Genomic DNA, 17205 nt, shown 5'->3' with positions numbered 1-17205 from the left:
AAAGTATAGTATTCACAGGGTCAGCAGAAGTCTTTGCATAGAACATGCAGAATTCTCTGGTACATCATTTTTATTTTAACAGATGATCAAGCATTGTTTAAATATGTAATAATGTATTTTCTGCTTGGTCTAAAACTGGGCTACGCAAAGCCAAAATAAAAAAAAGAAGAACAGAAATGGCGGGCTGTGTGTAGCTGTATCGCGTCTAGTGCTCAGTGAGATGCCAGAAAAACAGATTCCCAGTTTTAAAAAGTAAAAAGAGAAAATATCCTTTAAGATTGGATTTTTGTTTTATTTTGGTGTGATGCTCAGTGCAAAGTTAGGGATGTACATCTCTTTCTTAGCTGAATTCTCCCTCTGGTACTGACTCTGTAGACCTCGCTGACTGACAGACAGACTGAAGAAGCTTTGATAAAAACACAACTGGTTCTTTACCTTTTAAATCTCTCAGGGCACAGCAACCAAAACACAGGAACCGATAACTCCAGCAATACAGCCTTTTGAAGTACTAGTTGATGGGGGATGCAGTGTGTGAGTGTGTGTGTGTACAGCACATGTGTGAGAAAAGACAAGCAAAGAGACCGAGTGAGTTGGCTTGAAGGTTAAGGGAGAGAGGTTGTAACATGAAGGTCACTGGCTTGAAGCCCCCACTGAGTATATAATGACAGGGCAAAATAAATAAATTGTATTTTTCCCACCCTCAATCGCTACTGTTGATGTGCCATTAAACGAGGTACTTAACCCCCGACTGCTCTAATTGAACTGCTCAGTAGCCAACAGTACAAGAGTGCGGTCATTCTTGGCAGCTCCCAGGTGTGAACATGAGTGTGTGTAGCCTGTAACTAACCAGCCCCCCACTACTGTTCCTGCAGGCCTGTCCTGTGAATACCTGCCTGCAGTCGACTGGCAGGCAAATCGTAGCAAATGCATTGTTGGTAGATTGGTATTATTTCTGAAGTTTTAATGCGTGTGGTTGTATTTCTGATTTATCAGCACCTGCCAGAAGAACAGGTGTGAATACTGATGATTAACCTCCCCTGTAGCCTGGGTCTGTATTTTAATAATTTCTTGTTTTTTCTTGCAGTCATGATTAGGACTGCAACAAAGGATTGTTTACATTACTTGTTGATTATTTTTGAATTAATTAATTAATTTTTGTGTCTATAAAATGCTACAAATTGGCGAGAACTGCTGGGACGAGATGGGAATCAACTGCATTTATTTTTCTAAGTAACACTGAGACACAATTTAAAATGCTGCACAGGCTGCATTGCAACTGGTATTGAGAGGCAAGGTGGGCTTAAAGGCAGAATGAGTAGGATTTTCCTAAAAACAATGTATAGATTCATACAAAAGTAATCTCTCTCAATCATCACTTATGACCTATGGGAAGTGTGTGGTGCTGTATTGATCTGCAGAGACATGTTATTACTCAGAATGCCAATAAAATGATGGAAAGAAATGCCCATCACAGTGCCCTAAATCCAAATCTTCAAAACTCTTGTTTGGTCCAATTGTCATAATTTAAATATATAATGATATCAAACAGATGAAACCAGTAAATTGTCACATTTGAGAAGCTATAGCCAGCAGAGTTTTGCCACTTTTGCTGATAAATGATTGAAGGATTAATTGATTCTTAGAATGGCAATTATTTTTCTGTTGACTGACAAATGTATTAATCAATGAATCATTTCAGCATCAGTGGTGATGATGTGCTGTCGCATGTCCCTATTTTGCCTGGTGACAGAGCCAAACAAGACTATTGTGGATGACTCTCAGTGAGGCTGACACATGTTTTGCACTTGACACACACACTGTGAGGGTGATCTCATCACACTGACCCTGCTCTAGCACTGTCCTCAGCTATATTTATCAATGGTTTCAGAATATGCGATATATATAAACCGCAATGGTTTGAATAGTTGAAATAAAAAGACCAACGTCAACAAACATAGTTTGCTATGAAAAAAAATCTGTCTCCATGTAATGCTTCTTGGCTGTGCGTCTGTTGCTTTCTTACCTACTGTCAGTGATGTAGTGGTAATCTGGAGGATTGAAAGAAATCCCAGTGGGCTAGTAACAATTCAGCCTGATTACTGCAGGCTAACAAACAATATTGTGCTTTCTGCTGCCTGAGCAGTCTTGTGCTCTCTGTCTCTACATACACACACAAGCATTCTGTTAATGTTGCAATCAAGTCTATAGTACAGGAATAAAAAAATGAGCGGCTCATCCCCTGTTACCTTGGTTATCCTGGCTCAGTCCAGTAGTAGTCTACACATCATGTTTTAGATGGAGAGCAAAAAACAGAAGGAAGACGATGGTGCCAAGAAAATACAGAAAAAAATAACAAAAACTTCAGCAGGCAGGCAAGTGCTCTAAAATAATGGATATACGCGGAGGTGGGCAGTGCAAGTGTGAATACTTGGTGTTAAAGCAGTGTTAAGCTGCCAAAATGCAAACTTAACTGTCATGATTATGTCACATTTCAAATAAAGGCTTTCTCCAGTTGTCATTTTTATCAGTAGCTGGCTGCATAGCCATCACACTCTATCACATAAATGGGAGCAGGTATTACAGGCATCCCTGAAAACTGTGATAAACAAGATTGTGGAGACCAGTAACTTAACAGCAACGACTCTGCTGCTTCTAAAAAAGTGTGACTTCTGAGCTCAGTTACAATTTGTTTTTTTTACCAGAAACAACAATATTTTTATCTGCTTTTCAGTTGGGAATTAATGTGTTTATTTCCAGTCAAACACGGTTTTGCTGATTAGTTGTGTGTGGTTTGGTTGCAGTTACCAGGACAGGACTCAGCCTTGTTGTTGCCATATTCCAGAATTTGCTTTTGGGTCTACTTCTTAACTGTCTAATAATTTCTCCATCTTACTGACACCACCATATGTTGTGTTGTAATATAGTAGGTGTCAGTGTATATTTGTGACTGATATACAGACTGATATACACCGTATAAGAAAAAGCTTCATGCCTGAGGGATCTTTTAGCAGTTGCCAGCCAATACAAACCCTCCCCATCATCCCTTTTTGAACTGCCATTCACATGACTCCAGACCTCCATATAAACAGCTTTCACAGATATTTAGCATGAACAGTCAAGGGAAAAGACACCATCTTTTAAGCGCAGTGTGCATATGTCCTGATACTCACCCATGCATATCCATATATAGAAATGGTGAATATGTTAAAAAAAAAAACAATGAATGAATAAAAGAAAGAATAAGAAAATAAATATAGACCTACAGGCAAAAATGGGCTTTGTTTATTGTATGAGATTTAAAATGAAACATTGATCTACTGGCCAGGGACAAACCCTGGAAACCTTGCTGACAATAATATTGTTTTTTGCATTAAAGGGTTTTTGTTTTGCCTACTCTGTACTTCTCCCTGTACCTCTGCCAGAGTCGGCAATGTTCGAAATAAGTTCCACCTCAATTGGATCAGCCCTAATAAATGAAAGAATCATCCATTTTTGGGTGCCAAACCCATTTTTTTTTCCTAAATGAAAACAAATGGATCAATGTCAGAACAGGCCCAGCCTCTCTCCCTGCCTCTCTTCCTCTCTTTCGCTCTATCCCTTTCTCTGCCTCCTCATCATCCCCCTATAATGCATGTCAGTGTGGAACAGTCAGGCATAAACTACGAGAAGTTGGATGATGTACTGTGAGAATGGAGACACGTTTAGGGAACACAGAATTGATGGGGAGAAAGGGCATGTGTAAGCCCAGGAGAGGAACAGGATTAGTTTGGAATGTTGTACTTCCATTACAGAGCGACCGCTTTGGGAAATAAGAAATGTTGTTGGCTTTACCTCACCCCCATATGTGCTCACTCATTCTCTGCCAACCTTGTTCATCTCCTCTTTTGACTTCCTGCTTCTTGGTGTGTGGGGGATAGAGGATGGGGGTTGGGGGTCACAGTGCGTAGCATAAGAACACGAACATGCTGAAATGGAAGGTTTTGAATTAAACATGCATGTTCTTTCTGCTTTGCTGTACCACTGTGGTGGGATGCTACCCTTCTGTGGTGTCCGTGTATTTGCATGTGTGTGCGTGTGTGTGTGTGTGCGTGTGCGTGTGTGCATGTGCGTGTGTGTGCATGTGTGAGTGTGTGTGTGTGTCATGCTGGGATGTCCCATATCAGTAGGGGCCATTTGCCCAGGTTCTCTGCTGAGTCGCTTTAATATTTAACACCTGCTCCCCACACCTGCTGTCACTTGCAGAAGATACACTGCTGTGTCATTCACTCACTAAGTCCTCCCCCACTTTCACCTCTAATTTTTTTTCTCCTGCACTCTCTCTTTTACTTCCTTCTTGTCTCACTGTCTCCTCTAGCCCTGTGTCTCTGTCTGGTCTTCTTCTCCTGTTCCTATTTTTCTCCTTCTCCCCCACCATTTCCACTGCCACCCCATGCTTCTTTTCTGTATTTTCATTTCGCCATGTCTCTCAGTCTTCTCAGTTCTTCCTGCTCTTGCATCCACAGTTGTTATTCACTGGTGGCTTATGCTTATGAGAGGAACAGCCAGCTATGTTGGAAGGCTTTGGGGAAATTTTGCCTTGAACATCTGTGAAGTAAGATTGGATGATGGGTTTGTGTCTGTGTGAGAAAGAAAGATAGAAAGAAGAAGGAGGGTAGCTGCGTTGATATGGTGACCATGGTGATTAAACCAGACTACAGCATTTAGTTCTGTTCTGTCTGCTGCTAAGGTTCTCTGGCTGTGTTTACCTCAGAGGTGTTGATGCCCAGTTTCTCCCAGCTTGGGCAACACACTGAAACACAACTGGAAGTCCTTGTCACTGCACAAACAACTCCAACTACCTCTGCACTAAGATGGCTAATTTTGAAATGCTGCTTATGTGTTAAAGCGATGCACAGGAAATCCACGCTAGCATTTTCAGGCTGTTTTTCCTCTTTGCTCTTCATCCAGCCTAAAACCTTTAATGCAAAACCTAGTAGAAAAAAGCCTAATCTCTTCTTCTTTGTCCTAATTTGGTTGATAAATGACAAAACCGTGTCTATGTTTAATGGAACCATATTGACAGTTTCATTCTTTTCATTCACATATTTTCTTTTTCTGTTGTTCCACAATTGAACACACAGAAAATAGTGATTTGATCGTGGCTCAGTTAGCCAGGCACGAATGTACTGGTGCACGGAAAAGTTAAATCAAATGCAGATGTCAAATATCAGATGTCATGGAATTCTGTTATGATTGTGAAATCATCTCACTCTTATGTCTGTCCATAAATATCAGGCAAAGACAGCAGCCGGTTAGCTGAGCTTCGTACAAAAACTGAAATGAAAAAAAGTAAGGAGTTGGGTTTTTATGGGACTTTTTCCTTTAATAAAGTTTTTAAGAGAGTTTTTAAAAATCTCAGTTCAGTGAAATAAAAAAGGCTTATTGTAGACAGAGGGCCAAAATGGAAAGAAAAAGAAGTGTTTTCAAATATAATGTGGACTTCTCCAACCAGGCACCTGTGCTGACAGGGGTAAAAAATGCATACGATACAGTTTAAAACTGACCCATATTGTGGGTCATATTGCGGTTACCCTTGAGACAGCCTGCGTAGTACTGTGGCCATGAATATCACATAGACCTGATGAACAGACACTGACTTCACCTAAATGCACAATGAAATCTCCATCTGCAGTGGAAGCAAACATCTGCCAAGTTAGCTCTCAGCTAACTGTTACAGTAGATCAAAGAGCATCATTTATATAATGTTTAACACTGTTCCTTTAAAGATTAGAAAAAAACAATAAAAAATGAATTCATATGTAATGCCAATGAAGTAGTATTTTACTGTTTGAAACATCAACTTGATTAAATAAATGGATAAAGAATAAATTGCTGTTGTCGATGGCTGTTAGAAAAAAATTGAATGCTAACGCAATTCTAATTAAAAAGCCTTTGGCTAAAAATATCTCATGTGTGAATTAAGATCTGTAAATAACAAATGTATTTAAAATCTTAATTTTCAGTTCCAGTGAAATTTGTGAATTGGGAACAACAGCAAACAACACAAACAAAAGAAAAAAACATGTAAAACAGAAGCTAATCTGCGCCTGGCTTGTGTTTACAATGTTTGTACTTTTGGTAATGACTTGTCTGTGACAGTATGCACACTGTGGAGGTTACCATTTGGAGGGAAAAACAATCTGTAGCAAGCTCCTCATCATGTTGTTTCCCTGAGTTGTTTTCATCTTTGGAGGGCATTATTCACTGTAGTTTTGGCTTTGACACAGTCACTTCTCATCATCCCTTTTTAACTTTGATTTCTTTTCATCTTTGGGTGGTGATATTCACTGTACTTTTGGCTTGTCAGCACACTTTCATGCTTTCCTTTTCTTGAATTTCTCTGTTGATGAATTTTGCTTTTCTGTAGTTTGCCCTCTTATCTTTCTCAACAACCATGGTCACTAACACTGCTCATGGCGACCTACACAGCTGTTTTCTGGTGCTGATCTACAGTTGTGTACTTGACAGAACAAAATATTCAGCTTGCTTCGGTTTGTGACAGTGGCAAGCAGTTATATAAGCCTTTAACCACCTGACAGATGATTGACAAGGCCTCCCAGATTTCTTAAAGTCTGATCGTGAGATTTAAAAAAAAAATAATTTTTCAAAAATATTTCAACACACTGAAGTAAAATACATGTTTGTGTTTCTCCTTTGTCAAGCTTACTGCTGTGAAAAGTTAAATAATATCCAGTATTTTAAGTATACGACTGGCTGATTGAATCATATTTCACTGGCCTGCACCTCCTGTGAGCTACTAAATGCCAAGAAAAATACAAATTGAAGCAGAAGGCAGCCAAGAGACAGCAGTAAGATAACAAAAAGCCTGTGAAAAATAATACTGTTATTGCGTGGTCTCTAGGTTTGCGTTGCGGCTTCATGGCTCTGAATGCAGACCCTCAGTAAAGTGCACTTTGCTTACATCTTTTAATTTGCTGCAGTCATCTTTGCTGCTTTCTCTGAAGTGGTTTTCATTGTTATAGTACTGTAGCTGTTTCTGAAAGGTTGATGATGAAGGAAAAAAAAATTTAAAAAACAGTAAGTGTATCTGCTCACCCTGCCCAGGCCAGCAGTGGAAAATCCAGTTTGTCTTTTCTGAGAAAGTCGTACATGTAGACAGAATACAAAAAATGCTTTGTATTATATCTAAATGCTGCTGAAAGGAGCACTGTCTTGGAAGATAAGAGAACAGCAATGCTTCAGTTTAAAAAAAGCTGCTCCAGGCTCCAGGCAAAATCACACCACTCTGCTCCCACTTTGCACATACCCTGTAGCACATTATTGCTTTAAGGGAAAAAATAATGCATCTAATAATGTGGACATCCAGTCTGTAGGTCAACACAATCCATTAAAGTTACCACTGTGGTGTCTGTTATAGTACCAGAGAAATAACTGTACCTACACAAAGAGCCTGTCCATCAGTACATCATGTCTAACAGTATTTATTGTATGTAAAATTATAAAGACCAGACCAGTTTCCAGAATGAGTGTATTTACATTGCTGTCAGTGTAAGATGGTAATCAGGTCCACCTATGGAGAGCAGGCATTTCTGCTTACCTGGCATATATGCAGACACAATTGGTTATGCATGCTTTGCAACCATGCATTAACCAAACAATTGTGCATTGGGGTAGGGTCAGTTTACACAAATAACATCTCCATTGTGTGTTAGTTAATCCTCACTATTACAACTACATCAAATAACCAATTCTGTTGTCGGCAATGTTACACTATTAACATGCACAGCATTAAGTGCCTTATCAGTGTTTAATATGCAAAAATTACAGAAGTCCAGAATGGTGAAAACTTATATGGCTTATTAGCTGTTTTGCACCATCCTTTTTTATTTAGCCTCCTCTGTGGCAGCATAAACTGCTCCACTGAAATACAATGGTTTGTTGTTTTAAGCCACCTATTGCGACACATTAAAAACTCTTTCTTTGCACTGGTGTTGGATTCACAATCCACAAACAAAAACAGCCTATGGTAAAACGCTCAGCTTTATAGTAAGTTGGTTTCTGCTGGCATTGCCCAGGCAACTGGAGCAAAACTATTGTCAGTCACAGCTGACATCCGACAACTCAGTCTTATGGTCCCGGCTAGCGGGGCGGCTGCCCAGTCACAACAGCCTAAGCCTCTGCTTTATTCCTACAGTGATGCTGGCTCACACAAGTCAGCTTTGACACTGACAACCAGTGGCGTTCATGGGGGCAGGAATGGGCTGCCCTTTTTCCTCTTGGGTGCAAATTGCCCTTTTCAACTGGCAATCAAAACTTTTCAGGCCCCGCCCTGGACCTTTCATAGGGCATGACCTTCTCCGGCTCAGTTGCGTTTGAGTTGGGGCATTTTTTCTTCTTCATCTTCTTCTTTTTTTTCCATTTGCCATGCCCCTAAAACTGCCTTTGCAAAACACTCCTGACAACATGTTACTGAATGTGAAATAATCCATAGAGTCATCTGTGTGGTCATAGTGGGAAGTCATTTTGGCTGTCCGAAATGCCGATGTCAACTCGAGTGCCCTTAGTTCATCAGAGATGGAAGGAGGGAAACAAATGTTATCCAAAAAAAAAAAAAACCCTCCACTCCAGTTCTTTCACCATCCACTGAAGTCAAAATACTGTATGTCACTGGATATGAACTACTCTGCTACATCTGGCCTCAGTGATAACAGAAAAAAGGAGCATCACCTCTTTGACTTATATTGCTGAAATCAGCACAATGTTACTGTGAGTGCAGGTAACCTGTTTCTGTTATATTTAATGTCACTCTAAAGCTGAACACTTCTAAATGCTTGATTACAGGTATGCTGAGTATTGTAACTTCTCTGTGGTTTTATTTCAACCTTTAATTTGTTACACTGTTAACATAAAGCGTGTGTGGCTCAGGACAGAGAGAGCGGGCATCGTCTAAGCAGAATGTTGGCGGTTCGATCCATGGCTCCTCCAGTCTGCATGTTGAAGTGTCCTTGGGCAATTGCTGTGTCATCAATGTGTGGGTGTGTACATGAATAGGATGCATGTGGCGGGCTACAAAAGAGCTATATAAATGAAGTTCATTTACCACAAATCAGAGACAGACTCAACTCAAACGATACTGCATACTCTTGGTTTACTAATGCAATGATACTGAATGCACAGGAAGAACCACAGAGTTATTGACCTCAATGAAATATATCCATCCTGACAGTTAGAAGCCTTGACTGGGAAGCAGAGTGTCTGGTACTGTAAGAGATGTCCAGACTCAATATGAGACAGAGGAGATAATCAGATTTATGATGAGATGCCCTGATTAACTTGCAGATTGATCTGAGTTGCCTTGATGTATCAAACATCAAATTAATAAAACTTCACTGAAGTAAACTTCAGCTCCCACATCAAGACAGTCAATATCACTTGAAACCATGTCTAACTTTATTTTATGACATATTATTTCAGTGTATTTTGTCCAAGAATATTGATTGTAAGGTAAAGCAACACATTTCTTGCTTAAATTTCTCTGGAAACAATTTCTTGACAGTGTAAGAGCACTTGTGTAACTGTCTGTTTATGTGTCTCTGCGTCCTGTTTATCTGTCTGTGTTGGCAGCGAGTCTCACTTATTGTTGTTTGCTGGTTGGAAACGGCTGCTGGAGATGTCAATCTCCCCTCAGCAGAGCTGCTGCAGCTGTTTAGCATACATCACGGCCAGTGTTGGTGTGTCGTGTTGTCTGTCTGTGCTATGTGATGGAACAGCAGGACGTCGCTATCAGCCAACAGGTCCCCCTGTCTCACACACAATGAGAGAATTACCTTAGCTGGACCTGCTGTCTTTGCACCTGTGTTTGTGTTTGTGTGTGTGTTAATGAAAAAGTGTGTGTGCATGAGTGTTCATGAATCACTCAGATCTGTCAGCAGTCATCTCTACTCAATCTTTAGCACACACACACACACACACACACACACACACACACACACACACACACAGTGCAGCAGTGGTCCCACACAAACCAGGCCTCTATATTGTTATGTGTTCATTTTTTTTCTCCTGCTTTCACCACACTCTCCTTCACACACTCTAAGGTTTCCAGCTTTTTCCTCTGCATCACTCTCTTATTCCCTTTTACTTTTCAGTCATCCTCCATGTCTTTTACTTGCCCCCTTTCTTCTCGTCACCTCCTGCCAACCTCATCCCCTTTGCTTTTCTCTTGTCATCCCCCCCTGCTCTCCTCCTTCTCTCACGCCCCAGTTGGGCAGCACAATAAGATGGCAATGGCAGGGCTGTGGTGTGTGTGTGCGTGTGCGTGTGTGCATGTGTTTTTCTGTGTGATGTCACACTACAGCAGCTCTATAGTAGCTCTCTCTTTTTTAATCCCTGTGCTCACGGACCACACTGCTATTTTAAGATTCTATAAACCTTTTCAAAGAAGCTTCAAGGGGAAAGCTTGTCCATGTACTGTGTACTGAGTGTGTGTGTTTGGGAAGAAAGAGTGAGTGTGTGAGGGAGAGTGTGTAGGTATGTTTGCATGAGTGTGTGTTTATTTTTCCCGTCAGACCAGCTGATAACACAACTCTTCGCAGTTATTTGGTTCATGTCTAAGTTATTATGAGTCCCATCGCATGAATTTAAAGCCTATTGTGATAGGAAAGATTTGTATCACTGGAAAACTAAAAATCTGACTGCACTGGTTTAAATTTAAATCTGTTTTGTTTGTAATACATTTCTTTTCAGCTCCGACCTGCACATTTGCCTTTCTGGGTCACATAAATGTTAGAATTTCAAGAAAAAAGTCAAGTTGAATATTTAGAAGCACAGCTGATGTCATGTTAATAAAACAGGCAAGATCTCCAGACAATAAACAGACAATAAACCTGGCAGTAAACCTGGTTCAAAATATATTGCATGCTCATTATTGCCACTGTAATATCATATCTCCAGTCCTGAACTGTCTGATCTCATATTTCATCATATGTAAATCTGTTTCTGGCACAGCAGAGCTATTCTCTCTATTCAGTAGCACTTGGTCTACCATTTCTGAGTCAACAGCCCCTTTTAAACTCGATAACCTGAACAGAGCGGTCAGTCCCATCTCAGCGCCTCCACCTGGACTCCTTGGAGGAAAAGGTGTGAAAACAGGAAAAATTTTCACTTATTTAATGGACTGCTGGAAAAACGTCAGGAGACGATGAAAGTCATGAGAGAAATACATTTTTGTGCCTTCACCTCCAATATCAGTAAAATCTCAAAGTCCTCAATCCTCAAAATAGATTGTTGGATGATCAGCGGCCTCTCTGTCACCTTCTTAGTTAATGTTAGGGATGATAGAGGATGAATTATTCTGAAAGCACGGCAATTGAGTCCACTTGTGGCCATCAGACAAAACACAACACTGACATATTGTCACCTAATAAAGTTGTTATAGCAAATGTGTAAGCTAACAGTTGCCTATTTACACATCCAGCAGTCACAGAACAACATCAGTATTCATTTGGATTCATGTTGGTGGCAACCTGACAAACGTGAGTCTAATATTTACTCTCCTCTTAGCTCTGTTTTGATTTCTCCAATCAACTCATGAGGGAAACATCTGGCTCTTTAGCTCGCTAGACCTTCCACTATGCTCAGCACCCAGGTGTCTCTCTGAGGGTTGGAGTTGGGCAGATAGTCCAACAATGGCTAAAAGAAACCAATGTTGACTGTTAGTTCTTAGGTGTTAGTTCTGCTTCACAGAGATCCTTTGAATAAAAGAAACAATACCACAGTGTTAAAATAATCAAAGTTTCAAAGTACTAGTGAAAATGCAGAATTACAGTATTATCAGTTAAATGTACTCCAGGTATCAAAAGTTAAAGTATTGATTATGTAGACTGACTCTATATATATACAGCAATATGAGATGAATATCACTGATTCATTAACATATACACAGCATTTTACCCTTGTAGCTGGTCCAGGTTGTAACACACTTTTAGGTTCTTTAATCTATAATATTGTCAAATGTCATCATACTTTGGAAGCACAGTATGTTCTTGTATGTTAAATTACATACATTCATTTACCAGACACCACAAAGTAAACATACACTTTCATCCCCACAGACACACATAGGGAGCAATTTGGGGTAAAGGGGATAGAACCAAGCCCCTTTCGTACCCAATCACGTATACTATAACCTGTTACCAATTAACCTGTTTACCTGTGGAATATTCCCAACAGGTGTTCTTGGAGCATTCCACAACTTTTCCCAGTCTTTGTTGTCCCAATTGTTTGGAATGTGTTGCTGCACCAAATTCAGAATAAGCATAAATTTACAAAAATCAGTGTTGATGAGGTAAAACTGTTTTCAAGTGAGTATATGTCAGAAATTATTAGAAAGTGATTACGTACATTCTGTTTTATGTTTTTTTTTTCATAGTGTCACAACTTTATTGGAGTCAGGGTTGTACATGGTTGCTTTCCACCGCTGCTGCTTTCACACTGAACATAAACATAGGCTGTTTTAATCTGTTTAAACAAATGAGCAGGGCTGTTGTTTTCTGGAGTGGACAGTCTCGTGGGCCCTGTTCTCACACTAATAAATGGGTCGTGCCCTCCTTCCTCATACTGGCACCAGTGTGTGCCCTATAAGTGTCCCCTACATTTTTATTTCAGTGGAAAATTCTGCTGTCCTGGGCTGCTTTAAGCTCTTTCTTTCTTAATAGAGACTGTTTCCTACATGAAATCTACGACCTGCCTCTTGACATTACCCCCACAAGCCTCCTTAAGGGGTTTTTTGATATTGTAAGCCCAAGTGTCATCTCCACTGTAAATAGCTCTATGGCCACTGGGGCTGTTGCATCCTGTTTCATACATAAAATGAGCCTGCCTTTTGTGAAAATTATAATTTCAGCAGTTTCGGACCTATTTCATAATGCTATTTTTGTACATATGTGTCTCCACTATTCTGTTTGTATGGTAAGAACATACTGTATATGGACATCTGTCTGGTTTCAGAAGTTGGCTCATTTGAGACAACCTTTCCATGACTGTTGGTTCTGACTGTGCTGTTATTTTCCTCATAGACTTCAGGTTGCCATCAATATGTTAAATCATGCCATTATAATTGACCGTCTTGAGTATAGGGCTGGTGTAAACAGCTCTGCCCTGGCTTAGAATATGTCACAGCCAAGGAACACAACCATTTAGTTTTTCATCTGCCTTGTCTTGGCTCTCTCATGGCGTCCCTCAGGGTTCAATTCTGAATAAATTTCTCTTCTGTGTTAGTTTGCTGCACCACTGAGTCATATTATTGAGACTTACATTTCCTTTCACTCTTATGTAGACAACACCCAGTGATTTGTCCTACTAAAGTCCATTGATCTGTGCAAATTGAGACTGTATAATTCCAGGAGATTAAGAGCTATAACCTTTGTCTACTTTAGTTAGTCACTGAAAAATATTATATGTAAATGTAATATGTAACCATCTGTGGTAAGCCTTAAAAATATGAATCCAGACCTGAAAGCTTAAATTTGTAACTTTCCATATATGTCAAACGAGAATTGAAATGAACCAGAACAAAGACAGCTGAATTTTATAGACGATTCTGTGGAAGGTTTTTTATTTAATCAGCCATTGTAAAACCTGGAAACTACTTCAACTCTCCATACTCAATTTAACAGCAGAGTTAGTTACAGCAAGTTAATTAAAGTCAAACTTTAGTAATCCCACTGGGGAAATTTGTCCTCTGCATTTGACCCCTCCTGTCTATTCAGGGGGAGTGGGCAGCCACTGTTCAGCAACTCTGAACAGACAGAATTTCAAACCCTGTGAGGTCACAGTGCTAAAAACCGATCCACTGTGCTGGATATGGTAAATACATAAATGGTCTGCATTTATATAGCACTTTACCAACTCTCAAAGCGCTTTACACCACCTGCACACACGCACACACACACACACACAGGTGACAGACGCTACCATGCAGGGCGCCACCTGCTCATCATGAGCCCACTCACACACCAATGGCACAGCTATCAAGAGCAGTATCTTGCCCAAGGACACTTTGACATGGAGACTTTAGGGGCCAGAGATCGAACCACCAACCTCCTGATTGTGGCTGTACCTCATGAGCCACAGCCACCCCCGTACATACAGACAATATGTAATAACAATAAGTTAATTAAAAAACTTGAACGATAACTTTGTAATGCTGAGTTGAGTAGTGAAATTTTTTGTTTTAAATTAGACCTAATTCTCAGATCTGTATTAACATAATGTCTTTAAAGATCCCCTCCAGATATGTGTTATTAGACAAATACTGTATAAACACTCTGGTATGAATATAAATTTGAGTCTCATATAAGTTTAAAGTCCACATAAAAATAGTTCTGACGTTATCTTAATGACATCTTTGTGTTGTGTTGAAGAGATATCTACTGAAATAAACCAAATAAATCCACAAAATGTCAAGAAAGGAAATTTTGCAGCTATTTTCCTAATTAAACAAAAATATACAACTATAAACCTACTGAATTCAAGTTTTTCTCCTTTACTGAACCAAGGCAAGCTTAACTGGCAAGTTCACTCCTGGTGCTCCGAGCTCTGGGTCAGGGCAGACTCCTGCCAGCTAATAGGGCCACTAACTGCACAGCTAACGGAGCTAACTAGCTAATGGCAACTAGAATCTACAGCCAAAAATAGCAACAGCATAGAAAATAGTGAGCAGCAGTTAGCATTTACTGTGGTGAAATGCTGCCAACCTATTTGTTTGGAGCAACCTTCGACAGGTGGCCAAGTCTTACATATTGTACCTTGAAACTTAAAGATTGCCACAGACAAATTTTCCCCGTTCAGCAGATGAATGTGAAAACAGCCTTATATTGTTAAACTCTGCTCATGTGTCATTCTGCCCAGTGAAGGTCAAACGTCGAACGTGAAGAAACAATAAGTAAAACACATTTCAGAGTGGCGAGGGACTTCAATCCAGAACTCATTGATATTCTTGATGAAATGCGTCTGCAGCATTTGATCCATCAAACCTTTTTAGGAGCATTTACAGCATAACATCTACAGCCCATCTCCACTTCTTAGGTTACTGCCTTTTTAATGTCTTCTCTCCACTGGATTACTGAAATACCTTTCACATATGGATGGGTCTGTTCATGTCCTCGATACTGTTAGAATAGTACATTGCTACCAGGCTTACAAATGCATCTAGAGAGGTACACCACATTTCCCTGTATGCTTGTCTCCATCTCTCTCCTGCATTGCCATAGCACAGATGTGGCATGAAAGGTCTGGCTGTTCGTCCTTGATTTTCTGAATGGATTTTTCCTCCTTTAGACTTTGGTTCTTCTACATCTAGAGCCCTTAATTCACGTCACATGGGGCCCTTTGATTTTTGCAAACTCAAAGAGGAAACACTTTTTTTGCTGCTTTGCGTAGATTATTGAGGTATTTTCTTATACGAGGATAGACCCTTTCATCTGCTCATATCAAATCTGACTCGAAACCCATTTCTGTTCTTTAGCGTTAAACTCTTTAATTTGCAGATGTGTGAAATTGTGTGTGCTTGTGCTTTGGAATTTAGTGAGTACTTCACAGCACCAGCAGAAAACCAACACTTCTGATTACATACCACTGTCACTGCCCATCAGAACAAAGAACTTAATAGCCTTTTACGTCACACTCTGCCAACTCTTGGACACATGGACTATCACTTATTTTTAAATCTCAGTTCTTGATTGTGACGATAATGATAGTGATGTCAAAGATGATAATGCGTACGATGACAGCGATGATGATAACGATGACTGTGATCCATATGTTGATGAGTAGTAGAGTTCCTGCGACAACCAGAGAGCCCTTTTTATTTCTGTGATGTGATAGCCATCACAGCAGCATGGAGATGGCTTTCTGTAATTAGATTTTTTAAATGTTTTTGCAATATTCATATAATGTGAAAAACATACAAATGAACAGTAAACAAAGGAGCAGAAAAATAACATCTTTATTAATAATGTAAACATCTGCTGTATAATTAAAGTAGCTCTACCCTGAAAAACATAGCTATTCACAGCAGTGTTTGTCTGCATTGTCTGACTTAGATCCAAAAATTATATTATGATCATGTAGAATTTCATTTCATTTCAGTGTTATTTCGTGAATATATTCTTTGGGATTTGTTTTGTGTTTACATGTGCTCTATATTGCAGATGAAAAACAGCATTACCCAAAGCATTGGTGTTGGGAAAATACATTTCCCAAGTAAGTTGTTAGACAGTGATGTGGGATTTTCATGGGATTTCAAATCAAGACAAGTCATCACAACCAAATGTCTAATGAACAGAAAGGCGTAGTGAACAGCAATTCTTAATACCTTCTGTCATTCATTTATTTCTTCAAGCATCTTAATTCTAGAGCTAGGACAGACACAGACAGTCATAGTAGCCATATAACTTTCATATATTCGGCATCTGGGAGAAAACTGAAACTTCCAGGTAATCCACATGAAGAAAACATAGAAACACCACACAAACACAGACACGGTAACATGCTGAGAAACATAGCGATGCACCATTGGAGGTGCAGCATGCAACGACTCAGTGAAGTTTGAAATAATCTAATCTAATACTCAAAATTAACTTTATTATTCCCTAAAAATGGGAAGAAACCTGAATAAAATCACAGGAAGTAATAAACCTGTGCATGCACAGGCCATCAAACAGACACTGCCCCCAGGAGATTTAGGTATTAGCTAAAGGCTGAAGGTTCTGTAATTCTTAATACTTCTGCACAGCTACTGGTGATACACTCACTCAGTGTAATTGGTACATGGACAAAGGGATGCATTCTCCAGAGCGAATACACTCTATAGGAACACTACTACCTCCCAACTTTTCAACTGTCTAATAAGCCAATTACTGCAACAGGCATACAGCCCAATCAATCATAGTTAGGGGAGTGTTTGACAAAGTTGCGGGACTTGAGGGACCAGTAGCTATCGCCGCTTCACTGTCTCACATCAATCATCTCTCAAGTGCAAAATGCTGAGGAAGAGTGGGATTTCTGGGATGCCTTTTCTCCCTAAACTGTAGTTTTTAACCATTTTCCTGACAGTTCTCAATAATCATATTTCATGTGACTGCATCCGCATTAAGCCTAAACAGCATTTTTTTCTTCTTCTGTTCTTCTGTTCTTTTTGATTCT

General features: G+C 39.7%; 1 protein-coding gene across 1 annotated transcript in view; it reads left to right on the top strand.

Annotated features, from left to right (window-relative positions):
* Positions 1-17205, top strand: part of grin2ab (glutamate receptor, ionotropic, N-methyl D-aspartate 2A, b) — an 84856-nt gene that overhangs the window by 21777 nt on the left and 45874 nt on the right. The gene's annotated exons all lie outside the window — the stretch shown is intronic.

The sequence above is a fragment of the Chelmon rostratus genome, chromosome 3 (assembly GCF_017976325.1).
Source record: "Chelmon rostratus isolate fCheRos1 chromosome 3, fCheRos1.pri, whole genome shotgun sequence".
In the NCBI taxonomy this organism is placed as follows: domain Eukaryota; kingdom Metazoa; phylum Chordata; class Actinopteri; order Chaetodontiformes; family Chaetodontidae; genus Chelmon; species Chelmon rostratus.
This window is presented reverse-complemented; position numbering and strand designations above follow the sequence as displayed.